Source organism: Pistacia vera, unplaced genomic scaffold, assembly GCF_008641045.1.
Source record: "Pistacia vera cultivar Batoury unplaced genomic scaffold, PisVer_v2 Contig223, whole genome shotgun sequence".
Taxonomy (NCBI): Eukaryota; Viridiplantae; Streptophyta; class Magnoliopsida; order Sapindales; family Anacardiaceae; genus Pistacia; species Pistacia vera.
The window spans coordinates 2,284,947-2,291,803 of NW_022196028.1; the positions used below are offsets into that span (position 1 = coordinate 2,284,947).

Sequence of the window (6,857 nt, forward strand, 5' to 3'; positions counted from 1 at the left end):
ATTATTTGTGTCATTGGTCAAAATAATATTGGTGCTATGGACGTTTCTAGAATGGCCACCATGTGTGATCATAGGGTTCTCACTATCAAGATTTGAAACACTTGATACCCTTGTCACGGTTCTACTATCCTAATGATATATATCAATACATATAATATGATTTACGTGATATAGTAGAATATGCCTTTTATTGATAAATAAACATTTATTACAAAGTCAATTTTACAATAATTGATTGGCTCCAGGGCACCTACTCTAACAATCTTCATCTTAGAAACCACAAAAAATTAATCAAAATTTGCATTGCAATTACAAATCATTGACAAGAATCTTACTTGCTTCAATTAATAAACTAAAATGAGATTTACCCTTCTTTTGCATAATAAAGGTTGCATAATTTTCTTTGGCTAGCCATTTCTTTCTCAATTTCATCGTAAACATCAAGGAGAGCCCTGTAACTAACTTTCATTTACTCTGATAGCTGATCTATAGCATTGATATCCCATCTAAAAAACATAAAATAATAAATAATTACATATGAGTTAAGGATACGACATAGTAAAAATTGGGGAAATTCAATCAAACCTCTCAATTGCAATGACGAAAAGTTCAAGTTCTTCAATTGCACCATATGCATCATAGATGTCATCAATAATGGAAGAAATTGCAATCACTTCGGTTAGAATCCTCCTAGCCAACCCATAACAAGGCTCGAAATAAACTCCCATTACCCAAAAGTGTAACTCTACCGCTTTGTCTCTTAAAAAAGGTAGCTTATTCTCAACATCTAAAGTTTTCACCACCTAATTAAACAACAATAGTAAGAAGCATTTAAATAAGAAATAGTTGAAAAATCCTTAATAATATGGAGTCATATATATCTTGTGATGTTATTGAGTTCTCTCTGGTGCACTTTTTGTACTACATTAAAATCTAATTTTGCAAATTCTAAAAGAACTTCATTGTGCAAAGGGTCTTCTCAATAGATAGGCATGTAATATCTTGCCTCTAGCCTTGGTAAGCTTTAGCAAAGAGGTCCAATTAAGGCATGATTAACTTGTCCTAAAAGTTGATAGCTGAATTGGGTTGCAAATAGTTCAAGATAAGTAGTAGTGAAAGCAAGCGCTTCATGTAGTATAGTTTCTCCATCCACCCTGAGTTGTGCAACTTCATACAAGCTTAACATTCCTAGAACATCTCCTAAAAAGGATGCCTAGAAGTTCCCATGGATGTCCTTGAACTTTCTAAAGACATCTGCCTCACCATACAACATATATAACATGAACTCTAATCATATGCAAGAGCTATAGCCACTTGAATTATATTTCATGAAATTTTTAAAGATGCTTTTTTGGCAAAAGGTACAAACAATGTGACAGGCTTTAAAGAACAAAGGAACAAGGAGGAAGAGGACATACCACAACAAATTTTATACCCATGTTGTCTAAGTAATCAAATTTGCAAAGAGATAGAATAGAGATCATAATCATAATCATCATCTTGTGCATCATAAAAGTTCTCCAAGACTTCCATCAATCTCACTTTCAAAATGGCAATACACATCAAAGCGTTAAACTGCATCAATAAGTCAAGTTTCTGTTCAGGCCTATTAACATCAGTCATTAACATTCCTTTAATTTCTTCCTTCAGTTCTGCATGCTTTGCATCACCATCAATTTCATATTTAACCAGATTTGAGATATTTACAAAGCGATTAGTATTTATTTGTATTAGTAAGAGCAAGTAACCAAGTCAAAGAAGTATTAATTATACCATGGAGTTATCAAAAGCAAATGAGAGGAAATAATCTCCGCAAATAGTAGGATGAAAATTCGCCAAGTGACGATTACCATCTGGCTTAGAATTTTGGGTTAAGGTGGAAGTTGTTGAAACTTGAAGAGACATTTCACTATTTTAGTTCTAGTTGGGGATAGTGTAGTTTGTTTAGTGGCTTCTAGTGCTTTAAAATTCTAGGGGCTAGTATGATAGAATTTGAGGTGAGCCTAACTCCTAACACAATAAGTTCTTGTTGAATGGAAGGGTTATCCCCCCCTTATACACCAGTAGGCTTGAGCATGCCTAGTCGGTGTGGACTCTAACACTCCCTCTCACGATCAAGCCCATATGTTGGGTCATGCTTGTTGATGGAGGCAGTGGCTGGCTCTAACTCGTCACCTGCTAGTCAAGCACTCGGCTCAACTGGGCCTAGCTCTGATACCATGATAGTATTTGAGGTAGGCCTGACTCCTCACCCAATAAGGCCTTGTTGAATGGGAGGATTATCCCATCTTATAAACCAGTAGGCTTGAGTGTGCCTGTAAATGTTAGGGTTTGAGAGAGGATTTGAGAGTTAGTTCAAAGAGTGTTTGAGCTAAAATTTTCTAGAATATCATTGAAAATGAAGCTTAGCTACAGTGAGTACAACGACTGACACCTATCTACTCACTGTTTTACTCAAAATGACAGCGTTAGTTATTATTGAACTAACTTACTGAAAACGATGCCATTAAGGAAGTAACCTTACAACCTTTGTGGCTAACATCCCCCCTCAAGCTAGACTACGTTTCTAGTCTAAGCTTGGGACAATTATCAAATTAGGCATAAAAAGAAATTGACAATAGCAGCAAGTGAAATTTTTCTTCAATTAAAGTTGCAAATTTTTCTTCAAGTGTCAGACTAATTTTTTTTCTTTCAGTAGCCAATAAGATGTGTCTTCAACACTCTTACTCTATCTTCAGTCATAATAATGTTAACATTAGAAATATCTATAAGCTTTAACAAGATCTTCATCAATGTACTAAAACAGAGCTAATTATGGACATCATTACAGAGACTGGTAATCAGCAACTTCAAAAAATAAAATTGCCACTACTACTCCAACACTATTACTTCAACATAGAGGAAATTGGTGCTTCCAACTTTTGATTAGCAACCTAAAAACAAACAAACTCAACAAACAAAGCTGCCACTACTACTCCAACACTTACTTCAACATAGAGAAAATTGGAGCTTTCAAACAAACAAACAAACCCAACCTTTCAAAGCTGTCACTGCTGCTCCAACACTTATTACTTCAATATAGAGAAAATTGGAGCTTTCAACTTTTGATTGGTAGTCTGAAAACAAACAAACTCAACAAACAATTAGGAACAATCAAGAATATTCAGTAACTTGGATTTTGAACAAAAGGAGTAGAAACATTGCTTTGAAGAAACACTGTTGTCGTTTGTTTACAAGAGCACTGCTGTTATTTCTTTCACTAACTGTCACCGCATTCAACTTACTTTTCAGTGTATTAAATTGAGCTGCTGACAATGTCTTGGTCAAAATATTAGCAATCTGAAGATTGGAGGGAACATATTGTACTGTAATTTTCTTGGCAAGTACTTGTTCCCTTATGTAGTGAACATCTATCTTGATGTACTTAGTTCATGCATGAAACACTATATTGGAAGCCAATGCACCAGCACTTATATTATCACACCAGATGATAGGGAATTTATCAAGAGTGAGGCCTAATTATGCAAAAAGACTTCACAACCAAGCCACTTCAGTCATGTATAGTTCTTTCATTCTGATCATTCACTATTAAAAAGAATGTGTGAGAGACACCATACTCAAAAACCTGAAACTTATGCTGAATTATTGATAGAGAGCCTATCAACAAAGACAAAATCTTTTACAGCTTTCAATTAGGCATTTTGTAGTATATATTTTAGTAGGTTGCCTAACTCTACCTCTTCCACCACATCTACTGATGATAATTATACTAACTAGAAAAACCACAAATTTACAACCTTCGAAAGATGACCAAGCAAATATATATATATATATATGTGTGTGTGTGTGTGTGTGTGTGTGTGTGTGTGTGTGTGTGTGTGTGTATATAAATCTTCTTAATAATTATCAACCACAGAAGTATGTAGTCCACCTTGCTTTTATTGCATGCAATTCTAATTAGATTAAATATTGATGTCCATCAGCCCCTGTCTACTAGCTTTATCTTTACGAAGGATGATAAGTTAATATAATATCAAAGTCAAAGATCACAAATTAAAATCATCACATTTCAATGAGATAAAACAAATAAAAAAATTCAAGTTTTATGTAAGGTTGATGAGCCGTTATCGGCTAACTTAAGCTTTCAGCTAAGGTAGTTAGAGTATGAGCCTCAACCTTGTAGCTTATGCTTTTACCTAAGGAGGAGAGGCAACTTAACAACCTTGCCTTGTCGGACAATTTATGATTTTAGCTATATTATGAGTAGGGGTGGAAAAAACCGATTAACCGAACCAGTTTATCCTATATTTGAATCGAACCAGATTCTGGTTTAGGTGAAAAACCGAACCAAAACCAGACCAGTTTTTCACTTAATTAAACCCGTTTGTAACCGAACTGAAAATTCGGTTCGGTTAACCAATTTTAAACTGGTTTTTTAAAATGGGTTGGACTAATTGGCCCAATTCAATAAAACCTTCCACTTTGGCCCAATTTGGTATAGCTCAAAATGCCACTCACCCAGAACCTGCGGTTGCCATTGTCAAGTGTCAACAATCAATAGTTTAAAATATGGATTAATTCTTTCATCTTTGTTATCCTTAATAACTTTGAAGATAGGCTACAATATACAAGTAACAAATACATTTACATAGCAGATGGAAAGGCAATAAGATCATAGAAGAAATCCAAGCAAAAAACAAAACGAAGGGAGAGAAATTGAATCATATATGTTTATATAGATTTCATCATCATCATTGTAATAAAAAAAAGCAAAAAACACAAAAAAAAAACAAAACAAAAAACAAAAACCAATCTAATACAAAAACCGAAGGGAAGAACCTGTTGTAGTGTTGTTGTCAAGTGAAGATTCACAAAGGGTGAGCGACAGCGGTCGATGGTGACTCGAAAGATGGCAACTATTCCTGAAATGAAATGAAAATTGGTTTGGGAGAAAATTGAGAATAAATCGAGAGGACACCTGCTGTAGTGCTATTGTTGTGTGTCATCAAGACTCAAGTGAAGATTCACATAGGGTAAGCGACAACGATCAACGGTGGCTGGAAAGACGGCAAGTGGCAGCTGATAGTGAGCTAAAAAGAAAAATAGTTGGTCGGCACTAAAGACACAGGTTTGAGACAAACTTTGCGGGTTTGGGAATGAGAGAGGGTTAGACTTAGGTTTTAGAATTGAAGAATAAAAAATTAATTTAAAAACAAAAGGGGTTTAGCAATCCAAATTCAATTAACCATTTATTTTAAAAAAAAAAAAAAAAAACAAAACAACACCAAATATTCGGTTTGCCCATTACCCCGAACCGAAATTGAACCAAATCCAAAAAAAACTAAAATTTTCGGACCGGTTTTTTGGTTTTGTTTTCAGTTTTTGTTTTCAGTTTTTTTTTTCCACCCCTAATTATGAGCCTCGACCTATTAACCTAATGTGTTTGGGATTGTTGTAATTTAAGGAGTAATCAATTAAGTTTTAAGTTACAACAATAAAAGTGTTTGATAAACAACTTTTAAAACTGATTAAATTCAAAGCTGATTATAAAATAATCATATTTGTAAAAGGATTCTAAAAGCTAATTTGTTGATATAAAAAGACAAGTATACCCTTATATAATTTTTTTTTTAATTACAAAATAAACTTAAATAAACATATAATTTATTGAATGAGTATTTAATAATTTATTTATAAATTAAAAATAAAAACTGAAATGGCACCACCGGCGATGGTAGATGATAGGTCAACCACCATTGATCGGCAGTTAATGCTGGAAAACTATGGCATTTTGGCATCACCGACAATCCTATCAAGACTAAGAAAAGCAGATTTACATGAATCTAGTGGTTCCACCATATTTCAGATTTGTGGCTGAATCTTTCACTACATTTTTCAACCAAATGAAGCATTGGAATCTAATGAAATCACTAGATTCCAATGGATAGAAACATTTCAATTCTGATGGGATTGGCAGTGGCTCCAATGTGCCACCCTTGATTGGTCTTGACCTCCTTTTGTTTATCGAGGGTCAACGAGTGTTGACCGACACCGGCCAATAAATAGTTTTGAATTTTTTTATTTTAATAAATTTTTTATATATTTATTGAATACTTATCAAAACACAAAATGGAATAACAAAAATATTTTAAGATATAAAATGTCTTTTTTGGTCATTTTACAAGCCACAACGATTTCAACATTTATTTAACCAACCTAAAGCTATTTCAAAATTATGTTTTACCAAACACATTCTAGGATTATTTTTGAAGTTAATTATTTCTAAAGTTGATTAAACAGAAAACTACAACAATCTCAAACTAACCTTAAACTTTTAGCTAAGATTGAATACACACCTAATAGCTTAAACTTTTACCTAAGGATTGAGGTAGAGCGACAACTTAATAGCCTTGCATATTGCACAATTGATAATTTTAGTTACTAAACTTTTAGGTAAGGATGAGTGGTAAATTAACAACCTCTATTAACAATCAAAGTAGTCTATGACGTTTATTGATGATGCGAACAGAAAGGTATGGGTTTACTTTTTGAAAAATAAATCAGGTGTTTTTGATACTTTTAAAAAGTGGAGAGCCATGGTTGAAAATGAGACAAACCTAAGGGTGAAGTGCTGGCGATCCGATAATGGGGGATAGTTCATTGATCAAAGTTTTAAAGAATATTGTGCCAATAATGGGATCAAGATGAGAAGACCATTCCTGCAACTCCTTAATAGAATGGTGTCGCTGAAAGGATGAACAAAACCCTAAATAAGCATGCAAGCAGCATGAGATTACATACAAACATGTTGGGCTAACACAAATAATACTGCAGCCTACTTGCTCAAAACATTGTAA

At 33.8% G+C, this 6,857-nt stretch overlaps 1 pseudogene; it reads right to left on the bottom strand.

Moving 5' to 3' along the window:
* Positions 1-364: 364 nt before the first annotated feature.
* On the bottom strand, positions 365-1,905 carry LOC116130687 (annotated as a pseudogene).
* Positions 1,906-6,857: the final 4,952 nt, after the last annotated feature.